Genomic DNA, 19,618 nt, shown 5'->3' with positions numbered 1-19,618 from the left:
AGAAGTTTTTGGTGAACATTTTGTCATGCCATGACTACATTTTGCATTTGGGGACATACACATAACATATAAGTAACAAAATGACATGTTTTAGCTGGCGTGACTTATGTTTCTAGACAACCGAGTTTACTGTAACTCTATTAGTCAGTCACAGCTGCCACAGCTGCCACTACTAGGGAACAGGCATCTTAAAGGGAGCAAAGATAATGACATTCAACTGAGCTGATCTCTAGCCTAACCTCAGCGAAATTTTGATAACTAGACCCTGTGATTAGATGATTTGGGATGAGTTTTACTATTACAAATAACTGAATGAAGTTTCATATATCTTTCCAAAATGAAGAATTTGAAATGGCAACACCTCTTAGAAGTGCGGATCTTACAGAAGTGAATTTAGGTAAAATATTGATGACAAGGTTTCACATGCTTAGGAAGTGACATTTAACAGCAGGCAAAGAGATACATTTCCCAACCAAAATCGAATGCCACCGCCATCAACAACCCCACAGAGGCTCAGCTACCTAAAATGGAAATGAAAATATAATGTATGGAAATATTCTCTTAGAAAAACTCCTTAAGGCTTCACATGTATTAATGTATTAGTTTGCAAACATTAAGATCAAAGCCAAAGCAACAAATACATCCTAAAAAGTTTTTCGTCAGATTTTTATTAACGATATACAAGTAGCAGGGCATAAAAAATTAATAGGCGCAAGCCTTGAAATGTCAAACCCAATGATCTCAAGCCATGCTTACCTCCTTTGCTTTTTGTTTCAGTCTTGCTGGCTCTGGGTCTTCTTGCCTTGAGCGACTCTATATGGTTAAAAAAAGAAGAAAGAAAGGGTAACAGATGGTTTAAGAGCCCCTCATCTGTTGCAGTAAGTTAAAAAATAGCAAAGGAAGGAGAATAGGATCCAAGGTGTCAAAAACGCAAGGCCTAAATTCATAGACGTGTAAGTTCAAGCCTTTAGGCTTACCCAATTAGCTGGTAAATATTCAGTTTTAAATAAAATCTACTCTAGGTTTAAAAAAATCAACCCACTTTACTTATAATATTGCTAACTATTAAGTTTCAAAATAAGTTTCTATTCTTTTTTAAGTATTTTAAATGCTGTACACGAAGTCCTTCTACACTCATTAGGCCCTCTATACAATTCTATGCCCCCAAATCTTTCCTTTCCAGGAAGCCCAACTCATCTGATAGAGAAGCAGCTACTACAAAGCAGAGAAAGAAATGTGCATAATGCACATGTCCCACTTCCTGGATCCCAAAATATCCTGTGGTGCCAAACTTTCCGTCCCCAAATCTCTTGGACAATGAAATCAATCCTTAATTGCTAACAGATCTTTGCACATCTATCACAGAAAAATGCCAGCAACATAAGGCAAGATTCCCTCCTTCCATGCTGGTTAGCATGTGCTGACATACTTGGGGCTTAAAGTGAAGAAGAAACAACAATTTTAAATATTTGATTTGAAATTCCAAAAGAAAGAAAATTTGCCTGGTCCTTATCTATATTTACTGGTAACACATTTGAAACAGAGAGAATGAAGAATGACATGCTAAAGCCAAAATATACCCACTTAAACAGAGAACAGTGGCAGAGACCATCAGAGGAACCTGAATTTGGACACTGACACCACTGAGGAGTGATGGGTGGGGAGAGCCAGCTTTACGGTTTGCAGAAAGAGCCTCCTGAGGCTGGAGTAACGGGGACTCCCCACCCCCTCCCCAGAGAGGAGCCCTGAGCTGCCCCATGACTGCTACCACTGCCTGTCCCCAGTCCTGACTGCAGTGGCCGGACCCTCCCCTTCAAGCACACAGCTATCCCATGCAGCTTCTGATGTAGAAACTGCCTGCTTTTCCTTCTTTAGATAATCTGCACCAGATTCTCCCAGATACAACAAGATCTGCCAAACAAGATCAGGGGCTTGTCTCATCGCTCCCTCCTTCTTGCCATCACCAGCCTCCTTGCTTTGCTGTACAAAACTGGTGGGAAGAGGAATCAGAAAAAGAGAGGAGTAAGGAGGAGAAACAAATGAAGGCAGAAAACAAGAATCGCGTACTTCCTAGTTTTTTGGAGTGAGGAACTAAGTGAATGGTGGTGCTATATCCTGAGCTGGGGAAAGTCAGGGGAGGATAAGGAGTGACTCAAGGGTATGTTTCGGGACACACAAAGTTTGCTATATCAATTAGAGAGCCAGGGAAGGTGTCAAGTAGGCAGTTGTATATAGGTGTCAGGAACGCAGGGGAGAGCTACTGGCTAGAGATAAGACAACTGGGAATCATCATTTATATGAAACTTCCAGAATAGGTAAATCCATAGAGAAAGAAAGCAGACTAGTGGTTGCTAGGACCTTTGGGAAGGAGGGAATAGGTAATGATGCTTAATGGGTATGGGGCTTCCTCTTGGGGTGATGAAAATGTTTGGGAACTAGGTAGAAGAGATGGTTGCACAACACTGTGAATATACTAAATGCCATAGAATTGTACACTTTGAAACGATTAATGGTTAATTTGAGGTTATATAAATTTTACCTCAATAAAAAAATAAATAAAAACATCTGAAGCATCAGTCCATAGATGGTATTTAAAGTCATGGGGCTGAATGCAATCACCTACAGCCTGAGAGTAGACAGAGGTGAGAAGCTGCCTGAGGATGGAGCCCTGGAGGTACTGGAACATGTGGACATCAAGAAAAGGAGAAAGACAACCATAAAAAAGAATGAAATAATGCCATTTGCAGCAACATGGATGGACCCAGAGACTGTCGTACTGAGTGAAGTAAGTCAGACAGAAAAAGACAAATATCGATATCATATATCACTTATATATATGGAATCTAAAAAAGCGGTACCAATGAACTTATTTACAAAACAGACATAGAGTCACAGATGTAGAAAACAAACTTATGATTACCGGGGGGAGAGGGAAGAGGGATAAACTGGGAGACTGGGATTGACATATACAAACAACTATATATAAAATAGATAACTAATAAGGACCTACTGTATAGCAACAGGGAACTCTACTCAATACTCTGTAATGGCCTATATGGGAAAAGAGTCTAAAAAAGAGTGGATATATGTATGTATGTGTGTGTGTGTATATATATATATATATATATATATATATATATATATATATATATATATATATATATATATATATGTAAAACTGATTCACTTTGCTGTATACCTGAAACTAACACAGCATTGTACATCAACTATACTCCAATAAAAATTTTAAAAAAAGAAAAGAAAAGGAGAAAGATGGGCAAAGGAAGCTGAGAAGGAGCAGTCAGTAAAGAAAGAGAAGCTCCTGGAGAGTGTAGAGTCCCAGAGCTCAAGTGAAGAAATTTTTGAAAGAAAATGATGAGAATCTATCAAGTTTGATGGTAGCTCAAGTAACAGGAGGACCAAGAATTAACCATTGAATTTGGCAAGAAGTGGTGTTCTTCTAAGATCTGTTTCAGAGGAATGTTGGGGACAAACATCTGATTACAGTCATAGAAAGAGAAAAACCAGACAGGATGTATATTCTAAAATGTGTACCCAGGATTTGTTTTAATCAGATCGGGTAAGGTACACAAACACAGAAATGATCATCATGAAGGAAGAAGTTTATACTCACAGATCCCTAGAAAGAGGAGGCATGGCATACCCTGCAGGGCCACACAGGGAAGCACCAAGGTCAGTCAGGAGGCAGAAGGGGAGAGGAGAGAATTGCCCAGAGCAGAACCTTTTCTGGGGTTTTCAAAGGAAGGAATGGGTGAGGCAGGGCAGGTAGGTTAAGCTTAGAATTGGATTGTTTGGATAATTTCAGCTGGCTCTGGGCTATAGGAATGGTCACTAGTTGCCCAGTACCTTGGGCCTTGGAGTGACTTAGGGCAGAGGGAATACTGGTTTGGTGAGTGAGAGTTTGATTAAGGAGATGGTTGGGGTGTGGGCTCTGAATTGATTGGTTTGTATATCATAGGTGCCTGCAGGGGAGTCCTTCGCTAACTCCAGGAATTAGCTAGCCCTGAGAGGAGCAGTCTCCCCAGGAAAAAGGCCCGAAATGCCAAAGAATCAGGAATACAGAAAATAAGAAAATACAGTCAATACAAAGTGAAAATGGTGAGTCTACCAACTCTTGAGAAATTGTGCTATAAAGGGGAGAAGAGAAATGTCTTCATGGGTGGGGCAGACACGAGGACAAGAAGTGTCTTTAAGATGGTTGAGAGCACAGTGTGCTTCTATGCTACTGGGAGTGAAGGAGTTGAGAGAAACACTGATGAGTGGAAGAATGAAGGGATGGTCAAGCCCCGTCAGAAGCAAAACCACTGACTAGGAGAAGGGATGGGATGCACTGCATGCATGGGGGTTGCTCGCAGCAGGAGGAGAGCCACAGTGGGAGCAGGGGCCAGGGAGGCTGGTGGGTTTGATCTGATGGCTGGGCCATGAGACAACTTTCATTTTATTGCTTCTGTTTTCTCAGGGAAATAAGAAACAAGGTCATCATATGAATGTGAGGAAGGGAAAGGGTGTTAAGGATTGGGGGAGAGAAAAGAAGGCATAAAACAGTGGTCTTAGAGAGTGGCAGAGTGAACTGACTGGGGAAATGGATTCATATTGCTGAGCTGTGCTAAGGGCCCCGTTGAGGTTCATAGTCATAAAATTAAAGTAGGACCAAGTTTGGGAGCTACTGGGCAAAGAGGGGAGACAAGGGAGTTGGGAGTGTTCTAAAGAGAGAGTGTAGTTATGCACCGCACACATATAGACAGCTGTATCTCTAGTTTCCTAAAAAGGACCAGAAGGATTTAAATCAAGTGGAAAGAGAGACCATCTCCAAGAAGTGGAATTATGGGTAGTCTTTGCTAGCCTCTTTGTATTTTTAGGGATTTTCCTTAGATTGCAAAGAGTATGTATTTCATTTTATAAACACATAAAAACAATAAAGCTATTTCAAGAATAAATTTAAAAATTAAAAATCCAGCAAATGAGGTTTTTGTTAGGAAAGAAAGCAACTAGCCCAATTTCCCTTAGAAAAATCACTGCCCTAAATTTGGATGCTTCCTTGACTATTAATTTGGATATTAATGATAACTCTTTACAACAGGAAAAATACTAATGAATCACTTGGGGAGAATGAAGAAAAGCACAGGACTGGAAAACACACCAAAGACAAATCTGCAAAGCTCCTGAAAACACAACGGGATGTCAACAGGACCTGCATGTCCTTTTGAAACAGAGCAGGACCCTATGGTCCTTGCCCCCCGTGTCCTCAGCCTGCCTTTTGTCTGTAGAAAAACTTTAGCCAAAGAGTAAGTTTAATCAGAGAAGTGAGAAAATGCAGAAACAAAGGAAAACAGTCAAAGGAGACCAAATAATAATAGTTTAGTCATTAAGCAAAGTCAAGGACCTTTAACTCCTCTTCAAGGGCTATAGATAATATTCTGAGCCATATCATTTTCTTTTTTTTTTTGCACAGCACGCATGGGATCCTAGTTCCCCTACCAGGGATCAAACCCGTGCCCGCTGCACTGGCAGCGTGGCGTCTCAACCACTGGACCACCAGGGAAGTCCCCCTGAGCCATATCCTTTGAGCTGTCTTATAGATACTGAAACCCCCACGAGGTGGAAGAAGTTAACTACGTGATGACCAAACTGTAGCCATGACATAAGCTGCCACAATTCCAAGAACTGGCCTCAAAGAAATGGGAGCAAACCAACCCTGGAACTAAAGACGAACCGTACTTAAAACAATCAAGATGACGCTGATCAGACCACTGCATGACTAATTTCAAGACGACTGTCAGACGACTTCCATGGTGGCACGTCGTTAGGAATCCGACCGCCAATGCAGGAGACACGGGTTCGAGCCCTGGTCCAGGAAGATCCCACATGCCCCGGAGCATCTAAGCCCGTGCGCCACAACTACCGAGCCTGCGCTCTAGAGCCCGTGAGCCACAACTACTGGGACCACGCGCCTCAACCACTGAAGCCCACGCACTCTAGAGCCCGTGCTCTGCAACAGGAGAAGCCACTGCAATGAGAAGCCTGCGCACCGCAACGAAGGGTAGTCCCCACTCGCAGCAACTAGAGAAAGCCCACACGCAGCAACGAAGACCCAACGCAGCCAAAAAATAAATTAAAAAAAAAAAAAAAAGATGACTGTCAGAGCTTTGTTCTACATGTAGCCCCCTCCCTCCACCTATAAAAGCTCTTGCCCCCTGATTGTCAGGGGTTGGAGTCAGCCTTTGGACAGGGGTCTGCCACCCCTACTCCCCACCAGTTGCTGGCAAAATAAAGCAAACTTTCCTTTCCACCAACCTTGCCTCTTCATTGGCTTTTGAGCAGTGAGCAGCTGGACCCCACTTTTGGTAACACTCTTTGGAGATTTCCAGGTGAAATGGTTGGAGATAATGGTTGGCCATCCCTAGAAGGTGCTGTAAAGAGGAAGAATTCCCTCCCAGATCAACCTATGAAATAATATAGCAGAAGATGAAGGAAGCTTTGGGAAGGCTGGTTATGCTTATTCAGAAACCCATGCAATGGCTGCTGTCTGTCTCCTAATACGTGTGGTCCCCTGTGTTCTATGAAGGCTAGGACAGTGGGGCCCCACGGTCTCTTCCTGATCACATGGCAGGCTGGGCACAGAGGTCTGATGTGGGAGGGGATGGGGGTACCCCCAGCTTTCTAGGCCCTGAAGGCAAGTGGGGTGTGGGAGTCCTGCTTGCCCTGGACAGCCATTCCAACTGGTGCCTGGTGCTCTCATAAAGTCCTCTCTGTCGACCACAGTTGCTTCATGTAAAAACTGAATATTTTAAAGGCGTCAGTGTTGTTGGGGCTCAATGTCTATTGACTTGGTCAAGTATGCGAACTTAGGGGGAAAAAATTCCTGTTACATTTACCCAGATATACTACCCTTTAGTTTGTTTTCACTAAATCTCAGCTTTCAGTTCTTGTTGGAAGACACGGGGAAGGTACTTGACTGAAAGACCCTTTGCCTTCTCCCACTTTAAATTTTAAGGATGATAAATTACCGTGAAATTAATTTAGTTTTACTATTACACTTTTACTGTGAGTCCCAAGCCAAGGACATTTTTATGTTAAACTCTTTGTAGATGTAACATGCTGTATGCCTGGAATATCTCTGTGTATAATACTGATATTGGGAAAATCTATTAATATTTTGTAAAACGACATGATTGGTATAACATTTGGCTTTTTCTGGGGGGAAAAGAACATAATTCTACAAAGTATTAGAAATTCTACTGAGTGGACTGCACAGGCATACAGATACACTGATATCAATAGGTTGAGGTCTTCATGAATGGGAAACTATTGTTTGAAAAGATACTTTCTGATATAAATGGAAATTAGAGAGAGGGATCTTAAGACTCTCCATTAAAAAACACTTGTCTGAGTACTTTACTTTTTAGTCAAGAAAATGAACTCCTGGGGCTTCCCTGGTGGCGCAGTGGTTGAGAATCTGCCTGCCAGTGCAGGGGACACGGGTTCGAGCCCTGGTCTGGGAAGATCCCACATGCCGCGGAGCAACTGGGCCCGTGAGCCACAACTACTGAGCCTGCGCGTCTGGAGCCTGTGCTCCGCAACAAGAGAGGCCGCGACAGTGACAGGCCCGTGCACCGCGATGAAGAGTGGCCCCTGCTCGCCACAACTAGAGAAAGCCCTCGCACAGAAACGAAGACCCAACACAGCCAAAAATAAAATAATTAATTAATTAATTAATTTTAAAAAAAGAAAATGAACTCCTAATGCCACTCCCACTGGCACAAAGACTGTAGATCAGGGTTTCTCACTGGGATTTTGTTATAATCAGGTTCAGCACATTCCAGAATGATTGTTTCACATACTTGCCAACTTTATGAGGCTGGTAAAAGTGAAGGAGAATTCTGCTTTGCCTGACCTAATTTAAGTTCAGGATACACATTCTTTCAGAGTTTGAAACCTCGAGTATTCTTGCTTTAATCTTTCAAACTCCCACCTTCCCAGGGCATCCTCGGCTTTCATCAGTGCTTTTCTCATAGTCATGCCTCTTATAGTTTTATAATTTTTTAAAAGTTAATACTCGAAGAGTTTAAGGCATTGGTATCCATTTTCCATTAAATAAAGTGTCAAAACTCCTGATGCTGTACTATAGTCACCATCATGCCGACCATTTCAATTTTAAACCCATTTTCCCCATTCTGATGACATTAGAACTTCACCCATGGCACTGTTACCTTATAACTTTCATTTTTAATTAAAGAAGTTATATTGGCAACAGAAAACACTTTGCTTTCACATTAGCTTCATTAATAAAAAGTGAAAGTTAAAAGCAGTGTACCTGTGGATAAAATCTAGTTCCAAACCCCAGTTTCTCCTTTATCACATGAAGGCATTAAGTTAAAGGTCTATGCTTATGACAATCTTAAAATAAAAGGAACAAGGAAGGTTGAAAATATTCAAAAACCAACTAAACTAGAATAGATATTACTACTCAGCAAAGGTTTCACAATTCTGAGGACACTTTGGTACTTAATTAGTAAAGATAGGCAGCAAAAATCCCAAAGAGAGTTAAATAAAAATAATCCTTCTCAAAAAACATGGTAGATGTTGATGCATAAGAAGGAAACCTGTAATTATCAAATCTAACTAAAGAACTAATGTTAAGATTCTCTGAGAGCAATATACAAATGTAAAGGATTTTTATTATCATAGTATGAACAAATTAAAATATTTTTATTTGGTTAACATAAAGAGAGGGAAAATGTCTTCTTTATCATATATGTATATATTTGTATTCTTAAATTGGAGAAAAGCTCTATTCTAGCCTTCTGGAAAAAACAAAACAGCAGACTTCCAATTAATTCTTCCAATTTTCTAATAGATGCCCCTGTTACCTGTTATAAAAGAAAACAAAACAAACAAACAACAACAACAAAACCCTGAGAACTTGAAATGGAACTAAAAAAGCAACAATCATACTGAGAAAAGCAAGGAAAAATAGTCAAAGTTTGCATAGAACACAATTTTATTAGAATCCATGAAACAAAGACAGAAGACTGACCATCTCCTCTTTTTCTTAATTTAAGACATTTACCAAAATTAGAAAGAACTTTAAACAAAAGAACAAGTTCTTGAAGACAAAGAGAACTAAAAAGAAACACCTGTAGATGGATGTGTCAAGTGTCAACAAATGTTTAAAAGACAAAATGGATGAAGTAAGATGGAAAAAATACACTCCACTCTGTCTCTCCCACTGAATGCAGCTATAAACTGTAGACAGGATGCATGCATCAGCTATTTGAGGACTCTGAAAGTAAAATGATAGATTGGGGGAGGGACATAATTCAAAGTATCATCAAATCCCATTTTTCCCCTCCAGTAGCCCCAGCCTGGATGCAACACAGCTGAAACCTGGAATGGGCACTGGTGCAGACAAAGAGAGCTATAGAACACACTCCCTTGTTCTGGTGTGAGGAGCAGGAAAGGGGTCTGCTAATGCTCAGAGTAAGTGGGAGAAATAGTGCCCCCCATTTCATTCTCCATTTCCTCACACCACAGCCCAGTGTGTGACAGAGCAGGATAAATAAAGCCTCAGCTTTCTGGCCAGAAGGAGTGAAAAGAGGACACCCAGGGAACATGAAAGTATCTGAGGGAGTGTGAAGAGGCAGAAGCTGGGAAAAGTGACCCCATAAAGTCATTTATGAACTCATGGACAGATCCCCAGCCTGTGTGTATATGGACCTATTCCTAAACTGCCTACCATAGACTTTGTGAAGGGAACAGGATAAGCCACAGCTCAAGTCCCAGACTGACTGTTGGTGGTGCATACCTGGGACAGATCCAATAGCACTGCAAAGGCTCTGCAAATAAATTTGACATGGAACTATAACCCATAGATCTAGTTGGAACTTGTGGCCTGAATCCAGCTGGGTAGATAAACATTTAATACAACTATAATAAGTTGTATTAAATAACTAATAAGCTGTACTAAATAATTAATAAGACAACTGTAACATAAAGGAGAGAAGGGTAATAGGCCTTACATGATGGTAGGTTTCTACATTCTACCTGAAGTAGTAAAATACTGATTCTAAGTAGAATGAAAAGTTAACTATGTTTTTTGTAGTCCCCAGAGCAATGAAACCATACTAAGAGATATTATGCTAAAAAGATAAACTAAAATGGAATATTGAAAAATATTTAAACATTACATAAGTATTCATAGCAACTTTGTTTGTAATAGCCAAAAACTGGGATTGGCCTAGAATGTTCTTCAACAGGTGAATTGTTAAACAAACTGTGTTACTGATATACCATGAATTATTACTCAGCAATGACAAGGAACAAACTATTAACCATGCAACAACTTGGATGAATCTCCAGAAAATTATGCTGAGTGAAAAAGCCAATCCCAAAGGTTATATACTATATGATTCCATTTAAATAACATTTTTGAAATAAAAAAATTTTAGAAAGAGAGGAAACATTAGTGGTTGCCAAGGGTTAGGGCAGGGGGAGCTGAAGGAAGGTGAATATGGTTACAACACAAGAGAAACACAAGGGACCCTGGACTGGGTCTTGACTGGGGTGATGGATACACAAACATACATAGGTGATTAAATTATATATCAATAGAACTTAATACACACATACATACACACAAATGGATACAAGTAAAACTGAGGAAATCTGAATAAGATTAGTGGACTGTATTAATGTCAATATCCTGATTCAATATTATACTGTAGTTTTGCAAAGCATTAAAATTAGAGGAAACTGGGCTTCCCTGGTGGCACAGTGGTTGAGAATCTGCCTGCCAATGCAGGAGACACGGGTTTGAGCCCTGGTCTGGGAAGATCCCACATGCCACGGAGCAACTAAGCCCGTGAGCCACAATTACTGAGCCTGTGCGTCTGGAGCTTGTGCTCCGCAACAAGAGAGGCCGCGACAGTGAGAGGCCCATGCACCGCGATGAAGAGTGGCCCCCACTCGCCACAACTAGAGAAAGCCCTCGCACAGAAACGAAGACCCAACACAGCCAAAAATAATAAATTAATTAATTAATTAATTTAAAAAAAATTAGAGGAAACTGAGCAAACTGTACAAGCGATCGCTATTATTTCTTACAACTGTCAATTTAAAAAATGTTTAATGTTTAAATAACCCAAAAAAAGGCAAGAAATGGTAAACAGAGGAAATAAAAAGAGAAAGGACAAATAGAACACAACAAAATGATAGGCCTATCAAAATATATCAATAACTACATTAAATGCAAACAGTCTAAACACACCAATTAAAAGATAAACATTTAGAATGGATAAAAATGATCAAACTAAATGCTATTTACAAGAAACTCACTTCAAATATAATAATATTGGTAGGTTAGAAGTATAAGAATGGAAAAAGATACAACATAATAACAATAGTCAAATGAAAGCTGGAATGGCTATATTAATATTAGATTAAGTATATTTTAGACCAAAAAATTAACTGAGATAAAAAGAGACATTGCATACTGCTTAAAGGACCAATTTACCAAGAAAGCACAATAATCCCAAATGTGTATGCACCAAAAAACCTCTAAATACATGAAGCAAACATGAGAAAACCGAAAGGAAAAACAGGCAAATCTACAATTATCATTGGAGATGTCAACACTTCTCTCTCAGTAACTGACAGAACTTGCAAACAGAAATTTAGCAAGGTTATAGGAGAACTAATCAACACCATCAACTGATTGGATCTAAATATACATTTATAGAATGCTTCATCTAAGGGCAGCAGAATACACATTCTTTTCAAGTGTACAGGGAACATTCACCAAGTTAGGCCATCTCCTGGGTAATAAAATGTATCTTAACAAATTTAAAAGACTAAAATTATACAAACCAAATTCTCTGACTATAACTGAATTAAACTAGAAATCAGTAATGAAAAAAATTAACAGGAAAATCTCCTCCTCAAACCTTAGAAATTAAACAATATGCTTCTAGAAAATCCATGAATCAAAGGGATTATCAAAATCACGAGGGAAATTAGAAAATAGTTTGAACTGGAAGAAATGAAAATAAACATTTCAAAGTTAGTGGAGTGCGGCTAAAGCAGTGCTTAGAGGAAAATTTATAGCGTTAAATGCTTATATTAGAAAAGAAGCTCTTAAGTCAGTAATCTAATCTTATCTTCAAGAAATTAGAAAAAGAAGAGCAAAATAAATTCAAATCAAACAGCTAAAAGGAAATAATAAAATTAGAGCAGAAATCAATGAAATTGAAAAGAGAAGAAGAGTAGAGAAAATCAATGGAATCAAAGCTATTCTTTGAAACAATCAATAAAACTGATAAACCTCTAGCAAGATATACCAAGAAATAAGAGAAAAGATATAAATTATCAATACCAGGAATGAAACAGGGGATAACACTACAGACCCTACAGACATTAAAATGATAACATGGGAATACTATGAACAGCTCTACATGCAGAAATTCAGTAAGTTAGATAAAATGGGCCAATTTTTGAAAACCACAAATTACCAAAACTGACTCAAGATGAAACAGAAATTCTGAATAGTCTTATAACTAGTAAAGAAACTGAATGCCTAATTTAAATTTTTTTCCAGGAAAAGAAATTTCAGATGGATAGATGGTTTCACTGGTGAATTTTACCAAAAAGTTAAAGAAATGCTACTAATTCTACACAATCTTTTCCAGAACATAGTAGAAGAAGAAATATTTTTCAATTCATGAGAACCAGCATTACACTAATACCAAAATCTAACAAAGACAATATAAGAAAAGAAAGTTACAGGCCAATACATTTGATAGATACAGACACAAAATAATAAACATTATTTATTAGTAAATAATATTTAATAAAACATTAGCAAACAAAATACATTATATGATGTATGAATGTATAAAATATATTAAAAGAATAATAACACCACTATCAACTGGGTTTATACTGGGCATGCAAGTCTGGTTCAATATTTAAAAATCAATCAATGTAATCCACCATTTTAACCACCTAGAAAAGAAAAACCACATAATCACTATATAATTGATATAAAAAAGCATGTGAAAAAATTAAAAATCTATTTATTGAAAAATCACTCCAGAGAGGGCAGACAGCAGAAGCAAGAAGAACTACAATCCTGCAGCCTGTGGAACAAAAACCACATTCACAGAAAGACAGACAAAATGAAAAGGCAGAGGACTATGTACCAGATGAAGGAACAAGATAAAACCCCAGAAAAACAACTAAATGAAATGGAGATAGGCAACCTTCCAGAAAAAGAATTCAGAATAATGATAGTGAAGATGATCCAGGACCTCGGAAAAAGAATGGAGGCAAAGATTAAGAAGATGCAAGAATGGGCTTCCCTGGTGGTGCAGTGGTTAAGAATCTGCCTGCCGATGCAGGGGACACGGGTTCGAGCCCTGGTCTGGGAAGATCCCACATGCCGTGGAGCAGCTGGGCCCGTGAGCCACAATTACTGAGCCTGCGCGTCTGGAGCCTGTGCTCCGCAACAAGAGAGGCCGCGACAGTGAGAGGCCCGCGCACCGCGATGAAGAATGACCCACGCTCGCCAGAACTGGAGAAAGCCCTCACACAGAAACGAAGACCCGATACACCCAAAAATAAATACATAAATAAATTTATAAAACAAAACAAAAATGCATCATTTAAAAAAAAAAAAAGAAGAAGATGCAAGAAATGTTTAACAAAGACCTAGAAGAATTAAAGAACAAACAAACAGAGAGGAACAGTACAATAACTGAAATGAAAAATACACTAGAAGGAATCAATAGTAGAATAACTGAGGCAGGAGAACGGATAAGTGACCTGGAAGACAGAATGGTGGAATTCACTGCTGCAGAACAGAATAAAGAAAAAAGAATGAAAAGAAATGAAGACAGCCTAAGAGACCTCTGGGACAACATTAAACACACCAACATTCACATTATAGGGGTCCCAGAAGGAGAAGAGAGAGAGAAAGGACCCAAGAAAATATTTGAAGAGATTATAGTCAAAAACTTCCCTAATGGGAAAGGAAAGGAAATAGCCACCCAAGTCCAGGATGCGCAGAGAGTCCCAGGCAGAATAAACCCAAGGAGAAACACACTGAGACACATAGCAATCAAACTGACAAAAATTAAAGACAAAGAAAAATTATTAAAAGCAGCAAGGGAAAAATGACAAATAACATATAAGGGAACTCCCATAAGGTTAACAGCTGACTTCTCAGCAGAAACTCCACAAGCCAGAAGGGAGTGGCATGATATGTTTAAAGTGGTATGAAAGGGAAGCACCTAAAACCAAGATTACTCTACCCAGCAAGGATCTCATTCAGATTCAATGGAGAAATCAAAAGCACTACAGACAAGCAAAAGCTAAGAGAATTCAGCACCCCCAAACCAGCTCTACAACAAATGCTAAAGGAACTTCTCTAAGTGGGAAACACAAGAGAAGAAAAGGACCTACAAAAACAAACCCAAAACAATTAAGAAAAGGGTAATAGTAATATACATATCGATAATGACCTTAAATGTGAATGGATTAAAAGTTCCAACCAAAGGACACAAGCTTGCTGAATGGATACAGAAATAATACCCATATATATGCTGCCTACAGTAGACCCACTTCAGACCTAGGGACACATACAGACTGAAAGTGAGGGGATGGAAAAAGATATTCCATGCAAATGGAAATCAAAAGAAAGCTGGAGTAGCAATACTCATATCAGGTAAAATAGACTTTAAAATAAAGAATGTTACAAGAGACAAGGAAGGACACTACATAATGATCAAGGGACAATCCAAGAAGAAGATATAACAATTATAAATATATATGCATCCAACATAGGAGCACCTCAATACATAAGGCAAATGGTAACAACTATAGAAAGGAAATCGACAGTAACACAATAATAGTGGGCGACTTTAACACCTCACTTAAACCAATGCACAGATCATCCAGACAGAAAATTAATAAGGAAACACAAGCTTTAAACACAATAGACCAGATAGATTTAATTGATATTTATAGGACATTCCATCAGAAAGCAGCAGATTACACTTTCTTCTCAAGTGCACATGGAATATTCTCCAGGATAGATCACATCTTGGGTCACAAAGCAAGCCTTGGCAAATTTAAGAAAACTGAAATCATACCAAGCATCTTTTCTGACCACAACGCTATGAGATTAGAAATCAATTACAGGGAAAAAAACGTAATAAACACAAACACATGGAGGCTAAACAATACGTTACTAAATAACCAAGAGATCACTGAAGAAATCAAAGAGGAAAACAAAAAATACCTAGAGACAAATGACAATGAAAACACAATGATCCAAAACCTATGGGATGCAGCAAAAAGCAGTTCTAAGGGGAAGTTTATAGCAATACAATCCTACCTCAAGAAACAAGAAAAATCTCAAATAAACAATCTAACCTTACACGTAAAGAACTAGAGAAAGAAGAACAAACAAAACCCAAAGTCAGCAGAAGGAAAGAAATCATAAAGATCAGAGCAGAAATAAATGAAATAGAAACAAAGAAAACAATAGCAAAGATCAATAAAACTAAAAGGTGGTTCTTTGAGAAGATAAACAAAATTGATAAACCTTTAGCCAGAATCATCAAGAAAAAGAGGGAGGACTCAAATCAATAAAATTAGGAATGAAAAAGGAGAAGTTACAACAGACACCACAGAAATACAAAGCATCATAAGAGACTACTACAAGCAACTCTTTGCCAATAAAATGGACAACCTGGAAGAAATGGACAAATTCTTAGAAAGGTTTAACTTTCCAAGACTGAACCAGGAAGAAATAGAAAATATGAACAGACCAATCACAAGTAATGAAATTGAAACTGTGATTAAAAATCTTCCAACAAACAAAAGCCCAGGACCAGATGGCTTCACAGGTGAATTCTATCAAACATTTAGAGAAGAGCTAACACTCATCCTTCTCAAACTCTTCCAAAAAATTGCAGGGGAAGGAACACTCCCAAATTCATTCTACAAGGTCACCATCACCCTGACACCAAAACCAGACAAAGATACTACCAAAAAAGAAAATTACAAACCAATATCACAGATGAATATAGATGCAAAAATCCTCAAAAAAATACTAGCAAACAGAATCCAACAGCACATTAAAAGAATGATACACCATGATCAAGTGGGGTTTATCCCAGGAATGCAAGGATTCTTCAATATATGCAAATCAATCAATGTGATACACCATATTAACAAATTGAAGAATAAAAACCATATGGTCATCTCAATAGATGCAGAAAAAGTTTTTGACAAAATTCAACACCCATTTATGATAAAAACTCTCCAGAAAGTGGGCATAGAGGGAACCTACCTCAACATAAGAAAGGCCATATATGACAAACCCACAGCAAACATCATTCTCAATGGTGAAATACTGAAACCATTTCCTCTAACATCAGGAACAAGACAAGGACGTCCACTCTCGCCACTATTATTCAACATAGTTCTGGAAGTCCTAGCCATGGCAATCAGAAAAGAAAAAGAAATAAAAGGAATCCAAATTGGAAAAGAAGAAGTAAAGCTGTCACTGTTTGCAGATGACATGATACTATACATAGAGAATCCTAAAGATACTACCAGAAAACTACTAGAGCTAATCAATGAATCTGGTAAAGTAGCAGGATACAAAATTAATGCACAGAAATCTCTTGCATTCCTATACACTAATGAGGAAAAATCTGAAAGAGGAATTAAGGAAACACTCCCATTCACCACTGCAACAAAAAGAATAAAATACCTAGGAATAAACCTACCTAAGGAGACAAAAGACCTGTACTCAGAAAACTATAAGACACTGATGAAAGAAATCAAAGATTACACAAACAGATGGAGAGATATACCTTGTTCTTGGGTTGGAAGAATCAATATTGTGAAAATGACTATACTACCCCAAACAATCTACAGATTCAATGTAATCCCTATCAAATTACCAATGGCATTTTTAGATAACTAGAACAAAAAATTTTTAAATTTGTATGGAGATACAAAAGACCCCAAATAGCCAAAGCAATCTTGAGGGAAAAAAATGGAGCTGGAGGAATCAGACTCCCTGGCTTCAGACTATACTACAAAGCTACAGTAATCAAGACAGTATGGTACTGGCACAAAAACAGAAATATAGATCAATGGTACAGGACAGAAAGCCCAGAGATAAACCCACACACATATGGTCATCTAATTTATGACAAAGGAGGCAAGGATATACAATGGAGAAAAGACAGTCTCTTCAATAAGTGGTGCTGCGAAAACTGGACATGTAAAAGAATGAAATTACAACACTCCCTAACACCATACACAAAAATAAACTCAAAATGGATTAAAGACATCCATGTAAGACCAGACACTATAAAACTCTTAGAGGAAAACATAGGAAGAACACTCTTTGACATAAATCACAGCAAGATCGTTTTTGACCCACCTTCTAGAGTAATGGAAATAAAAAAAATAAACAAATGGGACCTAATGAAACTTAAAAGCTTTTGCACAGCAAGGGAGACTATAAACAAGATGAAAATACAACCCTCAGAATGGGAGAAAATATTTGCAAATGAATCAATAGACAAAGAATTAATCTCCAAAATATATAAACAGCTCATACAGCTCAGTATTAAAAAAAGCAAACAACCCAATCAAAAAATGGGCAGAAGACCTAAATAGACATTTCTCCAAAGAAGACATACAGATGGCCAAGAGGCACATGAAAAGCTGGTCAACATCACTAATCATTAGAGAAATGCAAATCAAAACTACAATGAGGTATCACCTCACAGCAGTTAGAATGGGCATCATCAGAAAATCTACAAACAACAAATGCTGGAGAGGGTGTGGAGAACAGGGAACCCTCTTGCACTGTTGGTGGGAATGTAAATTGATACAGCCACTATGGAGAACAGTATGGAGGTTCCTTAGAAGACTAAATATAGAATTACCATATGACCTAGCAATCCCACTACTGGGCATATACCCAGAGAAAACCATAATTCAAAAAGACACATGCACCCCAATGTTCATTGCAGCACTATTTACAATAGCCAGGTCATGGAAGCAACCTAAATGCCCAATGACAGATGAATTTAAATCTTATTTATCCAAATAAGATGTGGTACATATATACAATGGAATATTACTCAGCCATAAGAAGGAACGAAGTTGGGTCACTTGTAGAGACGTGGATGGATCTAGAGACTGTCATACAGAGTGAAGTAAGTCAGAAAGAGAAAAACAAATATCATATATTAACGCATATATGTGGAACCTAGAAAAATGGTACAGATGAACCGGTTTGCAAGGCAGAAATAGAGACACAGATGTAGAGAACAAACATATGGACACCAAGGGGTGAAAGCGGTAGGTGTGGGTGGTGGTGGGATGAATTGGGAGATTGGGATTGACATATATACATAATATGTATAAAATAGATAACTAATAAGAACCTGCTGTATGAATAAATAAATAAATAAAATTCAAAAAATAATTATAAAAATAAAAATAAATTAAAAATTAAACAAATAAACTTCCAAGTTAATTAACAAAAAAAAAGAAGAGGAAGAAAAAGAAAAATCTCTCCATAAGGGAACTTCCTATGCTTGATAAAAGTCATTACCAAAAAAAACATTTTTAAGCAACCATCATGCTTAATTGTGAAAGACTTCCCCCTAACACTGGAAAGAAGGCAAGGATGTCCACTCTCACCACTTCTATTCAACATTATACAGGAGGTTCTAGTGAGGGACATTAAACAAAAAAATGAAATAAAAGGCATTCAGATTGGAAAGGAAGAAATAAAACTATCTCTATTTGTAGATGACATGATTTTATATATAGAAAATCCCAAGTCATCTACCAGAAAACTATTAGAACTAATAAATGAGTTCAGCAAGGTTATAAGATACAATATCAATATACAAATTCAATTGTACTTTTATACTCTAGCAATAAACAATCCGAAAATGAAATTAAAAAAAAAATTCTATTCACAATACCATCAAAAAAGAAGAAAATACTTAAGAAGAAATTTAACAAAAAAAGTGCAAAACTATACTCTGAAAACTACAAATCATTAACTACAAAGAAATACAAAAAGACCTAAATAAATGGAAAGCCATCTCATGTTCTTGGATTGGAAGACTTAATATTTAAGTTTTATATATTAATGTTAATAAGTTTAATATATACTATGGTTAAGATGGCAACATTTCTCAAATTGGTCTACAGATTCAGTGCTCTCCTCATCAAAATTTCTGCTGGATTCTTTGCAGAAATTGATAAGCTAATCCTAAAATTCATACAGAAATGCAAGGGACCGATAATAGCCAAAACAAACTTGGAAAAGAGAAACAAAGTTGGAGGATTTACACCCTCTGAACTCAAAACTTAACGACAAAGGAACGGTAAACAAGACAATGCATTATTGGCATAAGAATAAACATACAGATCAATAGAATTAATTGAGAGTCCAGAAGTAAACCCTCACATTTAAAGTCAACTTATTTTCAGCAAGGGTGCCAAGACAGTCCACTAGGGAAAGAATAGACTTTTCAACAAATTGTTCTGGGGA

The 19,618-nt window shown here is 37.9% G+C and overlaps 1 protein-coding gene across 7 annotated transcripts in view; it reads right to left on the bottom strand.

Moving 5' to 3' along the window:
• Nucleotides 1-19,618, bottom strand: part of LOC309648816 (uncharacterized protein) — a 211,750-nt gene that overhangs the window by 80,786 nt on the left and 111,346 nt on the right. For 6 of the 7 annotated variants that reach the window (XR_014256804.1, XR_014256805.1, XR_014256806.1 and 3 more), the window contains one exon: nucleotides 757-813. The gene's annotated coding sequence lies outside the window, so the exon portion shown is untranslated. Of the gene's footprint in view, nucleotides 1-756; nucleotides 814-6,315; nucleotides 13,362-19,618 lie in introns of those variants that run through there. The other variant, XR_014256810.1, reaches the window with a different exon arrangement.

Source organism: Balaenoptera physalus (assembly GCF_965194825.1).
Source record: "Balaenoptera physalus genome assembly, chromosome: 19".
In the NCBI taxonomy this organism is placed as follows: Eukaryota; Metazoa; Chordata; class Mammalia; order Artiodactyla; family Balaenopteridae; genus Balaenoptera; species Balaenoptera physalus.
Note: the sequence above shows the minus strand (reverse complement) of the source record. Positions and strands in the feature narration are given on the sequence as shown.